The sequence below is a fragment of the Nomascus leucogenys genome, chromosome 7b, assembly GCF_006542625.1.
Source record: "Nomascus leucogenys isolate Asia chromosome 7b, Asia_NLE_v1, whole genome shotgun sequence".
In the NCBI taxonomy this organism is placed as follows: Eukaryota; Metazoa; Chordata; class Mammalia; order Primates; family Hylobatidae; genus Nomascus; species Nomascus leucogenys.
Genome location: NC_044387.1, coordinates 75,095,321 through 75,112,418, shown reverse-complemented (window position 1 = coordinate 75,112,418; position 17,098 = coordinate 75,095,321). Strand labels below are relative to the sequence as shown.

The following is a 17,098-nucleotide window of genomic DNA, read 5'->3' as shown; positions in this document are numbered from 1 at the left end:
ATAACAATGGCAGGTAAATATTAAAATATGAAACAAAAATATGTATCCAGGCTTAAAATGAACACCTTCCTCTCTGTGGAATACAAATAGGACAGAAATTTTTTAAATGTTCATTGGAACCAAAGCCTCAGGTTTATTGGGCATTCGGTTTGGGATGGTCTGAAAGCAGGAACTGATGGCTAAGAATTCAGCTTCTGTATGTAAAGAAGGCTGAAAGCCCATGGAGTCTGGGAACTTAGAGCCAGGTGACCAAAAACTGATTCAGGCCATCTGTGGGCTTTGAGGCTAGAATCATGATATCCCTGTGTCCTCATGGGATAAGAATCCTGAAACGCCATTACAAGTCCTGGAAGAGATTTAACTGGGACTGATGTTATTATCTGCATAGAAAATTCCGAGAAAATATATCAACTAATTATAAGATGATTGTTTACAATATATAAGATTAACATAAAAACTCAAGAGTATTCCTATATATAATAATATAAGGAATAAGAAAATATAAAAGAAGATGACTAGGAATATATCTAACAAAAGATGTGTGATATATCTAACTATATATGTAAGTATCTAAAAAAGAGAAAAGTATATATTAGTGCTGAATGATACTGGTATGTTGAACAAGTACTACCGCTTATAAGTTTTATGTTTTCTTTATGAAATAAGTTTTATGATTTCTTTAAGTCACACACACTGTCTTGTTTCAGTAAACAGGACCCCCACCCTCCTGTAATTGTCCAAACTTAGAAAATTTAGTGTTAAATCTCCCCCCACCTGCATTCAAGCTGAGGTCTGTTCACTGTAGTTTTCAATGTTGTAAAGATGCTAATGCTGCCCTAAATTGATCTGTACATGCAATGCAATCCCAAGAAAAACCTCAGCAGATTTTTTTGGGTAGAATTTGACAAGCTGATTCTAAAATATACATAAACATGTAGACAGCTAAGAATAATTGAGACATTTGAAAGAAGGACAAGGTGAGGAGACTTGAGCTACCAGATAAGAAGGCTAATAATAAAAGCATAGCAATTAAGATAGGGCATTGCTGGCGTGGGAATAGACAGATCAATCAATGGAACAGAAGAGAGCCCAGAAGCACTTGCACGTGTGGACACTTGATTTATTTCAGAAGTGGCTCTGCAGGGCCACAGGGTAGGATGGTCTTTTTTAACAAATGGTGCTGGAACAATTGGGAATTTAGAGTGAAAAGATGAAATTGAATCCCCAAAAGCAATGTACTAGATGACCCTGAAATTGAATTCCTGTAAGTAATTGTTTTAGATAAGGGGGGATGGATACATTTTGAAGAATATTGATAGGTGCTACACCACACAACTCATGCTCAGAATTTAAAAGGTACATAATTCAGACTTTTGCTGTGAGAACAGGTCCAAGAATTCTACAGCATTGTCTGCTCTACAGAAGAGACTCCTTTTGGAGTTAACTCTTCATCCAGGGGAATTATTTCCCACATTCCCCAGGGAGGATCCTGTGGGGTCATATTTTAATTTTATTCTGCCTTGGGTCTCCATATGCCTGACCAGAATCCCTAGGGCACATGGAAACAGACTCATGTTCCTGGGGAGTGCTTTCGGATTTGTGATGCTGCCCAGGCTTGAAATGCATGCCTTTTTCTAATTTTCTCTTTTGATCTTAGCCTGTCAGAAGTTCTCAGCTGGACTCTGAAAACTTTTCATGGCTGTAAGGTATGGCCTAATATTTCAGTGGCATAAATACAGCTGGTTGAAAAAAGAGCATTTTATGAATGGACATGACAACAGGTTTTAGACTCACATTTGTGTCATCTGCAAGCATGCTATGCCATTCTTTTCTACTTATAGAATATTTCACATGTATGCCTCTTGCCTCTTAGGTAAGCGCTAAGGACAGAGATCATGGCTTATTTAGGAGACACCTACACTACTCTTGTCTTCACACTATCATAATCACCCCCAACATTCATGGTTACTAGGTGTCAAGCCCTGCAGTAAGCACTTTATATTATCTCATTTATTCACACACCACCATGACATGGGTTAATGTTATGACCCATATTTTGCAGATGTGGAAACTGAGGCACAGTGTGTGCGTGGCTTGCATAAGATTACACAGCTAGTAAGGAGGAGAGCTAGGGGAAAAGCCCAGCAGGGATTTATTCCAGAGTCCTGGCTACTCACTACTGGATGATGCTTGTTATACGCAGGAGACATTGATGACAGAAGAGAAGTTTTGAAATTTTGAAATTATATTACAATGGAAACAGACTGTATCTAATACGGAAAAAAAATCTTATGGGAAGGATATCGGGTAACTTTAAAAAATTGATCTAAAATCTAGAAAACAAGAATAAGGAGTTTGGGCAGAAACCGGGAGAGCTGGGTCAGGTGACCGAGGTGGTCTAAGAAATATGCTGCCGCTGGGTGCTGCTGCTGCGGCTGAGTTCTACGCTGCCTCCTTTTCCATATGTCCTTTGCTCACAAATCTAAGTTTTTGTATGGAAACATTTTGTTTGGTAAAGCCTAGGACGCCTGTCCATAGTCTATCTGCCAAGAATGAGGAGAGGGAGTATCTGGCCTCCTCTGGCTTTTGTAGTGAGAAGTAGGACTTGGCTTCCCATCAAAACACGTGCACTGAGGATGTCCTCACAAAAGGAAGGAAAGGCGGGCGGTTGGGAGGGGGGGTAGATGTCAAGCAGCCAAAAACATGGTGAACAGTCATTTCGGCTCTCCAATTTGCTGTCATGTGTTCATCCCGAAGCGCCAGTTCTGTCTACCAAAAGTGGCCCAATAGGCACTCACATTCTATGCCAGCAAACAGGAGAGCTCTATGCATAAGCCAGATTAAAGACATTAAACAAGAGCCCCTCATAGTTGCATAGGACATAAGTGACCCAGTTTATAAACCATCACCAGATTGTACTCTTGCTTTTGAAGATTTCTTTGTGTGTTTAGAACCATTATCAAATATTCTGCTAGGACCTTGAACTTAATTTCATTCATCTCCTTTTTCTTTTTAAACTTACCCCTTCTTTTGGTTCTCTAAGTCTGTCAATAGCTTTGCCTTTTTACCCACTTTCCTTTTTTTTCTTTGAGATGGGGTCTCGCTCTGTCACCCAGGGCCCAGGCTGAAGTGCAGTGGTGCGATCTCGGCTCGCTGCAACCTCCGCCTCCTGGGTTCAAGCGATCCTCCTGCCTCAGCCTCTTGAGTAGCTGGGATTACAGGCAAGTGCCACCATGCCTGGCTAATTTTTTTGTATTTTTAGTAGAGATGGGGTTTCACCATGTTGGTCAGGCTGGTCTTGAACTCCTGACCTCAAATGATCCACCCGTCTTGGCCTTCCAAAGTGCTGGGATTACAGTATCCACTTTGCTTTTTTTCATTTTCATTGACCTCAACAACCACATATTTACCAAACCTCAGCCCTTATGTTTTGTTTCTTTGTTCTTGTTTTTGTTTTTATTAGACAGGGTCTCACTGGGTTACCCAAGCTGGAGTGAAGTGGTACAATCATAGCTCACTGGAGCCTCGAACTCCTAGACTGAGGCAATCCTCCTGCCTCTGCCTCCTGAGTAGATGAAATCACACAGGCATGCACCACCATGCCTGGCTAATTTTTATTTTTGTAGAGATGGGGGGGCGGTCTCACTATGTTACCCACGCTGGTCTTGAACTCTTGGCCTCAAACGATCCTCCCGCCTCAACTTCCAAAGTGCTGGGATTATAAGCACGAGCCATTGTGCCTGGCCAGTCTTTTTTCGCATCTAGAATTGGCCCTTTCTTTTTATTTTCACCCTTGTTATTTTTTTGTATGACTTGCTTTATATCTACTAGATTTCATATCTCCAGTGTGTCTCTCTTCCAGTCTGCCTTTCCTTTTTCTACCAAATTAAGTTACTCTGAAGTTCAGCTCCAGTTCTATGACTCTCTTGCTCACCACTATTCAATGGCTGTAGCCTCCTGAGTTTGAGTTCAAAGAACCACATGGCATGGCTCCAGACCGCATCTCCAGACTGCCTTCATATGCACTTCTCTCCAGCTGAACTGTGAACGAATAATCTATACCTTGTTTGCTCTCAATGTATAGAGCAATTGATTTTGTTGATTGTTTCTACTATTTATTTCAATCACAACATTCCTATGTGACAAGGTTTTATATTTTCCATTTTACAGATGGAGAGAAAGGTGGTTAACATTATGGGCCTCTACCCAGGTCTCTCTGACGGGAGGTGGTAGAAGGAGTCTTCAGACCCACTCTTTCTAGCTCAGAGCCTTTGCTCTCATCAGGACACTATCACCTCTGTCTGTTGGCATTTTCAGTTCACTCTGTCTTGGATCCCCTTTCCTTTTACTTCAGTAAGACTAAATTTTCCCATCTTTCAATACATAACTCAGATGCTACCTCTGTTAAAAGACAAACTTTAGACAAATTAAGTTTAACAGAATTAATTGAGCAAAGAATGATTCACAAATTGGGCAGCCCTCAGAACCAGAATAGGTTCAGAGTGACTCTGGGGTTGCTGCATGGTCGGGCAATAGTCATGGATGGAAAAGGGAAAGTGACATACGGAAAAGAGAAGTGCAGTACAGAACAGCTCTTCTGTTAGAGCTGTTAGATTGGTCAGACCTTGGCGTTTGCCTTGTTTTAACACAGTTTGAACATTTCACCTGTGAGTGGCTGAAACTCTGTGGTGGTACAAGAGCAAGTTAGTGTATTTATACATCCAGTTAGGTTACAGTTCACTATGTACAGAGAAACCTTAAAGCTGAACTTAAAATATGTAAGGAGGCAGCTTTAGGCTAGACTTAATTTACCACTTCTCAGTGAAACATGCTATTTTTCCTTAATTGACACATAATAATTGTGTGTATTTATGGGGTACTTGTGATGTTTCCATACATGTATACAGTGTGTAATGATCAAATCACAGTGTTTAGCCTATCCATCAACATTCATGAATCACTGCGGCTCTGAGGAATCTCTATCTCTTCTGATTTTGTATGGCATTTTAAAAAATTTAAATATAAAAATTTTGTGGGTGTATATATTTATGGGGCACATGAGATAGTTGGATACAGTCATACAATGAATAATAATCACATCAGGGTAAATGGGGAATCCATCACCTCAAGCATTTATCCTTTCTTTGTGTTATAAACAATCCAATTATACTCTTTTAGTTATTTTATTTTTATTTTTATTTTGTAGAGACAAAGTCTCACTATGTTGCCCAGGCTGGTCTCAAACTCCTGAGCTCAAGGAATCCTCCCGTCTCAGCCTCCCAAGGTGTTGGGGTTACAGGCATGAGCCATCGCACCTGACCAGTTATTTTAAAATGTACAATAAGTTATTGTTGACTATAGTCACCCAGTTGTGCTGTCAAATACTCAATCTCATTCTATCTAGTTATATATTTGTACTGATTTCATGGCATTTTTCTCCCCTTTGTGGACCTGCACTTTGTATTACAGTTCTTCATATATAACCTTATGCAGAGACCTGTGTAGCTTCCTGCTTATTCCCTATGTTACCTAGATCATCATGATGAATGGAATGCCTCCCTATCTAAAGACTGCAAAGTGAGAAAATAGGTGACTTTAAAGAATCTATGGTACTATTACTGTCACCAACTGATGGCAACTTTTCTCTGTTAGGTATTCACTACAGCCTTTCACTGTCTGCCCCTAAAAACTAATTGAAGAAGACATGAGATATATCAGTGTATTTTTAGATGCAATAAAATGAACTAGAATTTTTTGTCACTTGTTAGTCATTCAAGGACTTTGGTGGCAATAGGCCAGTAGAAGTGGGGTCTGGGGTGGGGGTTGGGAGTGAGGGAACAGTGTTGAAGCCCCTGGAAGAGTCTGGCTTGTAGTTCTGGTTTAGACAGGCTGCACGTTAATCCTGAGAAAAAAACAGAGGCCAAGAGGGCAACCAAGGAAGGAAACAAAAAATAGGGCAGGGGAGGGCGATCAAAGAAAGGCCCGGGGATCCATGTAGCCTGGGCCCCAACTCATCCAAATCTAAAGGTGCAGGCAGGATAATGGAATGCTTTAGAAGTAAAATTGAGTGTGATACTGAATTCTTCCTCATTTTTTGCTCAGGGCCAGAACGGCTCTCAGACTGCGGGTGGGCCTAGCGAAGACGCAATTAGCCACACTTGGCTGGGGCCAGGGGTCTGTGGTGTGTGCACTGAGAAGCTGATGACAGTATTTTAAAAAGCTCTGTTTAAAAATTGGTTATGGTTCATTTAAGCATTGTGGCTTTGCGAGTTCCCTCGGAGCTGTGTGTTTTGCCTTAGTGAAGTGGAGCCTGATGAACCAGAAATGCACTTTCTATTACATAATGTAGAGATCAGGTGGAATGGAAATTCAGTTCCTGCTAAGTGTTAAATGCTGAGATGTCCAAATGAGCTAACTACCATGTCAGTTTCACAGCTCTGGTTTTACTGATGAAGGGCACCTGCTAATTGGCATTTGGCTTCTAAATGGGGCAGTGAGTTTGTACTTTTTCTAGATGTTTTTCAGCAACATTTGGAAATGCAAGTGACCTCAGTAGATTAAATTATCCTATCTGGAAGAAATGCACTCAGCTCAGAAATTTTACTTAGCTTAGAAGTTTTAAATATAGAGAAGAGTCCTCCACACGCTACTTGAGGGCCTGGGTATAACCACGAGGACTCTAAGCATTTGCACAACGCAGGCATGGTACAGAGCTACCTATTCTTCGGATGGGGCTAGAGCCTTGAAAAGAAGTTCGTCCTTTCATTCAGCTGTGACTTTGGGATGACATTCATTGTCAATCTCTTTACTGAAGGGGTAGACCCCTCTAGATCCTGTTGCACAGCCATGGTGAATAACTGCTGTCACCTGTTATTTGGCCGTGATCCCTCAGCCTAGCGATCTTGTTTATCTGCTGCTGTCAAGGTGTGCTTATCAGGAATCTGCTTTCTGCAGTGCAGTCTTCCCTCTTGCTTGGAAAAGATGTTAATTAAAAAAGAAATAGAGCTGCCAGAAGTGAATTATTGCATTCATGGTTATCTTTGACTCTGTACCTGTTGTAGATGTCATTATCATGGGGAAGGGTCTCTGTAGCTGGAGACTTCCAGCTGCCATTACCTTGTGATAGAGGAGTGCACAGAATTTGCAGATAACGCAATCCTGAATCTTAAATAGGAGGGCTTGAATATAGATAACCTTTCTGTTTTCTGCCAAACATTTGATTTGAAGTAAAGACTTACTTGGACACACAGACCTAACTAATTTACTGAGACCCTATAAGGTTTCTGACAAGTTGCAGTTTTTAGAACCTCCAGTGTCAGTGTTCATTTACTTCTTCACAGTGTGCCTTTGTGCTGTTTATTCTAAAATTCAAGAGATTCTAGTTTGATTTAGTAATTCAATTTAATGTCTGCCTGATTCATTTTCTCAAAAGAGATCTCATTTTAGTTGTTTGGATCTGTAGCTTGCTTTCATCTTCATTTTCTGGTTCTTGCACCGTTTTTCCTATCCACTGTAAAGTTTCATTTTTGCACATCCTAATTGTCTCATTTTCTTTTGCTCCTTCTAATCACTGCATAAAGACAAGGGAAGCTTTTTATTTCTTTTTTAGATAGTACACACATTTGCTTGGAATGTTAAGAAGTTCTTTTCTGGCTTCCTTTTTACAGTCCTTTACTTTCGGCTTAGTAACTTATTCTACTTATATCCCTGAATTATAGTAATTTAGGATCTGATTTACTTTTTCTTTTTCTTGAATTCTTTGATTCTCAAAGCTCCTTGCTTTTACTTGATGTTTCAGCCCTATTTTTTTGTTGTTTGTGTACATAAGTCAGACCAAGGATGCCGCAATGAAACCTTGTTATGTCTGGAGGCAATTTATACATTTACTAAGTACTAATTCATTAAGCATTTGTTAAGCTCCTACCATGTATATTGTAAGTACAATAATTTATCAAAAATGATTTGAAGATATTTCTAAAATGCCAGCAGGCTTGAAGAAGATAAACCATGATATTTTAAGACCCTCCTGCTGAAAGTTTGGTCCCTGGACCGGCAGTATTGGCATTACCCACGAGCTTGTTAGAAATGTAGAATCTCAGGCTCCATCCCAGATTTAGGGAATCGGAATCTGCACTTTACCAAGATCCCCAAGTGGTTTATATGCATTTTAACGCATGCATATAAGTATAAGTATATGCATTTTAACATATGCACATAAGAAAAGTGTGCAAAGTTGTATAACACAAATTTGAGGATATATTCCTAGATTTTAATTATTTTCTAATTATTGCTACAATGTACCAATATAGAATGCAGAATGAGTTTTATTATTTCAGTGATAAAAAAAGCTCAGCTGGATTCTTAGCGTTCAAAGTTGGAGTGATGTATTGCATAGGCTTTGAGCCAAGTTCACTTTTTTGATTTGTTAGTAGTTCAACAAATCATTTTTGATCACCTCTTTGTGTGATATGGGAAGCAATAAGACATGTTCTCTGGTTTTGTAGGACTTACATTTTAGCAGGAGAGACAACCATTTATTCAACTATTAAAAATAATTTGGGGGTCATAAAAACAAATGAAGTGCTGACACATGCTACAAAATGGATAAACGTTGAAAACATTATGTTCTAGGAAAGAAACTGGTCACAAAGGACCACATATCACATGACTCCTTTCGCATGAAAAGTCCAGGATACGGAAATCTATAGAGGCAGAAATTGGTCAAATGTTAGCACTGGCCTAGGCCAGTGGACTCCACGGCCAGGCAGTGACAGCTAAAGGCTACAGGGTTTCTTTTCAAGGTGATGAAAACTTCTAAAATTTACATACCTACTAAATACCATTGAAGTGTACAGTTTAAATGGGTGGAGTTTATGGTATGAGTTATATTTTAAATCAATACAATAAATTTATGGTATGTGAGTTATATCTCACATATCATAAAATTTTAACAGTTATAATACTGTTAAAATTATTTTGGGCAGAGCTATGGAGGAGGAGTCGTGGGTGCTCTGAGTGTGTACAATGGAGACTTCAGGCCTGGACAGGCAGGTTTCTTTGACCGTGTGTCCCTTCAGCTAAGCTTTGGTGAATGCGGGGGAATTGCCTGGACAAGCATAGTGGGGCCACAGAGAATTCCAGGCAGAAAGGGTGGCATTGCTTGGGGCCTATGGCAGGAAGCACATAGAACATCTGAGGACCTGACAGGTTAGTGGAATGGAGCATGGGGCTGAGGGAGGAGAGCATCATGAGCAAGCCTGGTGAGGCAGCAAGGCCAGGTCACATAGAAGACTTTGATTTGATTTTTATGCTAAAACAATAAAAGATTACTAAACAGCTTCAATCATGAATGGATATATATATATGTTTTCTAGATCACTCTTGCTTTTGGGTGGAGTATGGATTGGATGGGGACCAAGAATGGAGACTGGGAGACCTTTGGAGATTAATGTAATAGCCCAGGGTTCTGATAAGGAGAATAGTGGATGTTTCAGGATATATTTTGAATGTAGAGGCAATAGAACTTGCTGATGGAGTGGGTTACTGGATAAAGAAAAGGGTGACTCAAGGGTGACTCTTAGGTTTCTGACCAGTATGTCTTGATGAGTTCATATTGAGTTTGGGGGAGCTGTGGTCACTCAAGTGAAGATGCTGAAGACTTGTATTTAGAGTACTTGAGCTCAGAAGAATGTGCTAGACAGGTGATAAAATCCAAAACCTGGCATCATATGGGCTTGAGATCATGGGCAGAGATGAAATAGCTTAAACAGAGAGTATAACCTAAGAAGAGCTTGAAGACCCAACCTTGGAGGAACTCTAACACTTAGAGTTGACTAGAAGAGGGTGTATCAGCCTAGGAGACTGAAAAAGGATATTTAGAGAAGTAGGAAGAAAACCAAGAGTATTATTCAGTGAAATTAGGTGAAGAAACTTTCTATCATGAAGTAAAGAGTGGCAACCTTTATTGAATGATGCTGAGAGGTTAAATAAAAAGAGGATAGAAAATGTTTATTGGATGTAGCAACTTTGGCTATTTGTGATTTTAGCAATAATTACTTCAACGGAGTGATGGGATTTTAAACCAGATTGCAGCAGATTAAAGAGGAAGTGAGAAGTGAGAACATAGAAAGAGAGCATGTGAAAACCATTTTGAAATGTTCAGCTGCAACAGGATGGAGAGAGAAAAGGCTGTGGCTAGAAGGGAAAATGGGTGCAAGGTCGTGTTTTTATTTTTTAAAGCAGACTAAAGCATGTTTAAACACAGATGAGGCCAGGTGCGATGGCTTACGCCTGTAATCCCAGCACTTTGGGAGGCCAAGGTGGTGGATTGTTTGAGGTCAGGAGTTCGAGACCAGCCTGGCCAACATAGAGAAACCCTGTCTCTACTAAAAATACAAAAATTAGCCAGACATGGTGGCTGGCACCTGTAATCCCAGCTACTCAGGAGGCTGAGGCAGGAGAATTGCTTAAACCCTGGAGGCAGAGGTTGCAGTGAGCTGGGATCACGCCATTGCATTCCAGCCTGGGCGACAGAGTGAGACTCCTCTCAAATAAATAAATTAACTAAATTAAATTAAATTAAATAAACACAGATGAGAAGGGTCTAATAAAGAGAGGAAACTTTCAGACTACAAAGGAGTGATTCTTTAATAAAGTATTTTGATGCTTAATGAAGTGTTTTATATTATAAATATTTCCTGACCTTTTACTTTTTGCTAGGCAATATGCTACAACTAGGATTATATCAATGAAAACCAGTTTCTCCTCTCAGGATACTTTCTATAAGTCCTCTATGTAGCTAAAGTTCCATAAAGCTGCATTTTGAGTCTTCTTCACTATGCTTCCCCAGTATCTAGATAATACCTATCATAGCAACTATGTCAATAAAAATTGCTGAATTGTGTTATTCAAACCACTGTCAGTAAGTGTGATTTCTGGGCCTTTTTTTTCCAGTGATGGTAGTGTATATATTATATGTAGTAGTAGTAATTACCAGGTTACGAGTAGGCACTAGTAATTTGGTAATTACGAGTTTAGTTAGTATGCACCATCCACTCATGCCAAAAGAGTATCTTCCCTGCATAGCTACCAGTCCTCTACAATTGTCCTACTATGAGGGTGTGATGGTTAATTTTAGGTGTCAGCTTGACAGGGTTAAGGGATACCCAGGTATCTGGAAAAACATTACTTCTGGGTATGGCTGTGAGAGTGTTTCTGAAAGAGATTGGCATTGGAATCAGTGGACCGAGTAAGGAAGATCTGCCCTCAGCCGATGTGAGTGGGCACTATCCCATCAGTTGAGGGCCCAGATAGAGCAAAAAAGCAGAAGAAAGGTGAATTCACTGACTCTCCTGGAGCTGGGACTATCTTCTCCTGCCTGTAGACATCAGAACTCCAGGTTTTCCAGTCTTTAGACTCTGGGACTTGTACTAGTGTCCTGCCCCAAATCTCAGGCCTTTGGCTTTGGACTGAGAGTTACATCATTGTCTTCTCTGGTTCTCGGGGTTTTGGACACGTACTGAGGTATGCCATTCTCTTCCCTGGTTTTCCAGCTTGCAGATAGCACATTGTGGAACTTCTTGGCTTCTATAACTGTGTGAGCCAATTCCCGTGATAAATTCTCTCACATCCATCTATGTATGTATGTATGTATGTATGTATGTATGAATGTATGTACGTACGTCCATACGTATGTATCTATCTATCTATCTATCTATCTATCTATCTATCTATCTATCTATCTCCCATCGGTTCTGTTTCTCTGGAGAACTCTGACTCCTTTTTTCTCTCACTTCTTCTCTCCATCTGGTCTCCCCAGCCCATCAAATCTACCTCTAAATATATGTCAAGTCTGCCCTGTTCAGTAAGCCCCCATGGCTGTTATTTTAAGCCTTGATTATTTCTGTCTATGTTAAACTAACAAATCTCCTAACTTATCTAATTTACCTTCTTAGAAATCATTCTGTACTGCTACCAAAGAGGATGTTCTTAAATGCAAACTGGATGTCACTCCAGCTTGAAGGACTCCAGGATATACTCTGATTTTTCATCATCCCCTCCCTGCCTATACATGTCCACCTCCCCCTACACACCACAGTCCCTCATGCCCCAATCCTTGTCCACTCATACGTTCTTCTCTGGCTTTTTTTTTTTTTTTTTTTGGTCTTGTTCTAGTTCAAACATTTACTTCTAGCATCACCCTGCTTTCTGTCCTGGAAACCTTCTTCACCATCTTCATATGGACTTAGATGACTCCTTTCCTCTATATTCCTGCAGTGTCCTGCACATCCTTCGTAATGGCATCCAGCATTTTTTTTTTTTTTTTGAGATGGAGTTTCACTCCTTTTGCCCAGGCTGGAATGCAATGGTGTGATCTCAGCTCACTGCAACCTCCGCCCCCCAGGTTCAACCATTCTCCTGCCTCAGCCTCCCAAGTAGCTGGGATTACAGGTGCGCACCACCATACCTGGCTAACTTTTGTATCTTTAGTAGAGACAGGGTTTCACCACATTGGCCAGGCTGGTCTTGAACTCCTGACCTCAGGTGACCCACCCACCTCAGCCTCACAAAGTAGCATTTTTTAAATATAATTGCTGCCATCTCATTTTTTCACACAATGTAAAAGTTGCTTGAGTTCCTCATAAATTTTGAATGAGTAGTTTGATATCCAAGCAGGTGAAAAGCGTGCTTATAATAACCTACCTAAGTTCAGAACCTTACTCTATTTTCTATATAAACACACAAAATAATTTTTGCGCTGACTTTATATACTTTGAATTACCCAAGAATACAACTACTCAGTAAATTGAGGTAAGATGAAACTTTATTTGTAACTTTACCATTTTGCAAAATGCGTCACTGATGGCAGCATTGCCTATTAAATTGAGTCACCAGCTCAGGAGGCCTATTTTTGTAGCTATTACATTCATGCTGATTGCATGTGTGTTTGTGTGTGCACCGACATGCACACATACACATGCATGTAGGCTTATTTGGTTTTTCTTCTAAAATGTCAAATATGAAGCACTCATTCATGTTCAGCATTCATGCTGTTTTTCTATGTGTATAGCTTTATTTAGTCCTTATTTCAAATTGTAAAATATGTACAAAAGCTTATTGAATGGTGCCTTCTCATAACTCCAAACTTATTCATTAAAAATATGTGCAAATATCTGTCTCATTGTGTTTCCTATTGTAGTCATACCTGCATAATTACATATTGAAATACATGCTATTTTACTATGAATCACTTTTATTTTCCCTTTATATTATAGCTAGGACATTATATCGATGTCATAAAAAATTTATACCAGGGTAGAAAAGGAGATATTACAAAATGCTTAACTAAAAAGAGTGCATGGATCTGAAAGGGGAGAACAACTGGCATTAGGTGTCAATTTTGTAATAGCAAAATTTTGTTACATTGGCTCTTCTGAAATAAACATTTTTAATAAATACAAATTCCTTTGATATGTTCTTTTATGTTTTAGCTGCAGTGGTGTGATAATCATCCTTTCTAAATGGTGGAAGAGGAAAAGGGAGTCTTAGTGAGTGGATTAAAGGCACCCTCAGCTGGCCACACCTGGCAAGGGGCTTCTGCCATTTGAAAAGTAGTGTCCTGTTTTTAATCAGGTAGTGAGCTGGGCACTGAGACACCTGGCGTTAGTGCTGATACACTGGGGCCATGTGCCTAACTCTGGGCACATTCATGGGGTTTTCTGAGCCTCGGTTTCTACATATGTAAAATGAAAGAAATACATGCAATTATTTGCTGGTTTTCACATTTGTTCTGATAACTATGTCCCTAGAAGAATACCATGACATACAGGTGCATTTAAAATTATTGTATTAACTAGAAATAATTTTACTGACAGAAATTTGACCATATAATATAAATGTAACAAAAATAAGAACATTTGTCCAGAAAAAGGCAACTTTCCAAACTAAGAATGGGTAGGTCATTTTTCCTACTAATATCATTTAAGGATTGTTCACTTTTTCTGACATCCACTGGTGTTTGCTGGCAAATAAGCAAAGACGAAATGGTTAGAAAAAATATTTGGAAAGAAAAGGTTTAACATTGAGAAATTTTAATTAACTTAGTTTGTTCTCTGAAAGTTGAGAAAATACCATATTCTAGTAGTAGAATATAGAAAGAGAATTGAAAGCCTAGTTGATTTTTAAGATAGTTTCTGCTATTAGAAGGTTTTTATGTTTTGTTTTCCAGGTCTTCCTAAGACAATACTGATTCTCACAGAACCAGGACACCTTTTTTCCCCCTGGCCACGTTAGGGTTGTTCAGTTTAGCAAAGAAAAAGACAGGGTGCTCAGTTAAATCTGAATTTCGGATAAACAATGAATAGTTTTTTGTTTTGTTTTTAGTATAATCATGTCCCAAATAGTGCATAAAACAATTTGATTTCTAAAACAGCTCAGATTAACCAGTCCACTAATGTTTGTAGGTTTTTGTTGTGTGAGGTCCAAAAATACCATGAGATCCCTGCCTTGAAGCAGCTTACTGGGGCTACAGTTGCTCTGAGGGAGTTAATTAAAACAACTGTTGAGTAATAACAAAGTGCTTTGGCTTAAATGGAAATAGTTCTTGAATTTGGCCAAGGAAGCGTGGTAAGGCTACTAATCCTGAGCATTAAACTGTCAAAAATGTGCTCACAGTGCACTTGGGAGTCTACACTGTAAACGGAAAGAATGACTCCCGGTTCCCCTGACGGGTCACACACACACACACACACACACACACACACACACACACCCTCTGGACCGACCTGAGGTGGTGACAGGTGGTTTTTGTGTGGTTTGAGCCATGTGATTCGCATTTGTGTGGCTTCTCACAGAGGGCGACCCCGCCGCGGATCGTGTGGTTGTAGTTGCAGCTCCTAGTAAAATAGTGCCGCTTGGCGTCCGTGATCCCTGCAGCTGGGAGAGGGTAATGGGAGGACGGGAGTGACGGAGACAGACAGAGGCCGGGGGTGACAGGAAAGGAGTGATTTCGTGTTAGTTTTGGCCTTGGAGTGTAAAAACATCTGGGAAATAAAATGAGCCACGCTGACTGGAAATGTGAACGTTCGCCAAGATTATGTGAGGAAGGTGCAGCGAGGAGCTGGAGCAGACACTTCCCTGCCTGGCGCCGCCAGCTCGGAGACTTAAACAAGCAGCACCGGGGAAACCGTGCTGTTACACATGGGGAAACTAGCTTATTTATAAGTGTTTATTCAGTTTGATTTTCCCCAGTTCCTCTTCTGTGGTACCAAGTTGGTTGCTTAGGAAAGTGGGTGGAGCTACATGTGATCTGAGGGGCTCAGAAATCAAAGTCTCAAGTCTTGAGATGTCAGAATTGTCCCGCTAGAGCCTAGGACAAGGTGTTTGGAGTATCAGATGGCACAAAAGAGGAAACAATAGTAGCAGGACTCAGGGAGCCTGAAGATTTAATAACAGAAGGAAGACGTATTCCTCATCGGGTGGGGAATAACACCAGAGGCCTGAAGGAAAAGAAAAAGAAAAGATGTTGGATAAACACAGCCGCCCTGCGCTGTCAGCTGCTGATGATCCTGGGATGGGAGGTGGGGGCGCTGTGAGGTCAACTGCGTCCCTCTGGCAGGAAATAGAAGACGGGGCTGATGCAGCTGTGCTTCTCTGTTTCTGGTGTGGACCCTCCTACCGGGCTGTCCTCGGGGCCTGTCCTGTCCCCCGTCTCTCGGCTCTCTTCCTGTGGGATCTCCCCAACTTTCAGACAGCTGATCATGACCATTTGACTTAGCGCCCTCTTCCTACCCCTTCTCTTGTGCTCATCTCAATTCTACTGCATCAGCCTTCAAATTTTTGGACAGAATGTACCTATTAAAAGTTTTGAGTACTCATCTCCAATATATGTTTATTTCCTTATAAACCACGTGCAATAATTTTGTATACAGGTGTATAAATGTGAATGTATATATAAAATAAAAATGAATATAGAGGATAAAATATGAATTTAAAATATATAAGATAAAAATATTTAAAAACATAATAAAAAAATGGAAGAGGTAAAAAACTAATTTAAGTTTTATTCCTACAACTGTGTCCATCAGTTCCCTTGGAGAAAACTCAGAGTGTTCTGCCACTTTTTGGAGACTTCTGGGTGGAGCTGATTCCTGGCCACGCTTTGGTCTGAATCTGCTCTCATAGTCATTTTCCTCACCGACCTCAGTTTCCTCCTAATTAGCTCCATCTTACTGACTCTGGGGACCTGGAGACACCATAGCTTTAGGTCCCCAGTACCCAAGGTCAGGCTTACTTGAGATTCTTTAGCTAAGTCTTTCTGTCTTTCTCCCAGTACCGGAAGTCAAAGATAAATATCTGAATAATCTCAGACTGCCTCTGGTTGCTTCTCCAAGCGAGGAGGAATTCTGTCAAATGCCAGCTCATTCAAGAGCAGATCTAGGAGTAGGCATGCCTCTAAGCCATAATGTGGCGGCACCCCCAGAGGCAGGAAATCCATGGCAACTGAGAAGGGCTGGGTCTCTGGGAAATCTGAGGCTACTGAAAATGTGGGGCAAGTTAGGAAATTCTATTGCTAATGAGTCATGGGCTCCAATTAAATGTATATGCAGTTAAATCTATGTATAGGTCAAAACAAATTATGAAATGTTTCATCAATATTTGAGAGAAGATTAGAAATGAATCCTTGTAATTGATCGAAAATACTGTTCAAATTGCTATCAGATTTCTGAAAAAATTTTTATGCTTAGTTCCCTCATCTATTGATTTGCTAATAACATCAGTTATCGCAGGTCCTTCCCGGTCTTCACTAGTATAACTAAATGATACTGATTTAGGCAGAGAAAACAGCCATATGTTAGGCAGTTGAACAGCTGCTAAAGAGGGCGGTATGTTACAGGGGTGAACCTTTTGCCACACCCACATGAGCTCATCTGGGAGCTGTAGCCACAGCATCACCTTCTCAGCAGCTGTCAAGGAAGGCAAGTACTTCCACTGTTGAATGGCTGAGTTCCCCAATGGCGTGACTGCCAACACAGGTTCAGATCATTCTAAACTCCCATTTCTCTGTCCACTCTTGATTTTCCTTATAACCTGGAGTATC

General features: G+C 40.3%; 1 protein-coding gene across 1 annotated transcript in view; it reads left to right on the top strand.

Annotated features, from left to right (window-relative positions):
• Positions 1-17,098, top strand: part of DCHS2 (dachsous cadherin-related 2) — a 267,556-nt gene that overhangs the window by 59,898 nt on the left and 190,560 nt on the right. The window lies entirely within an intron of this gene.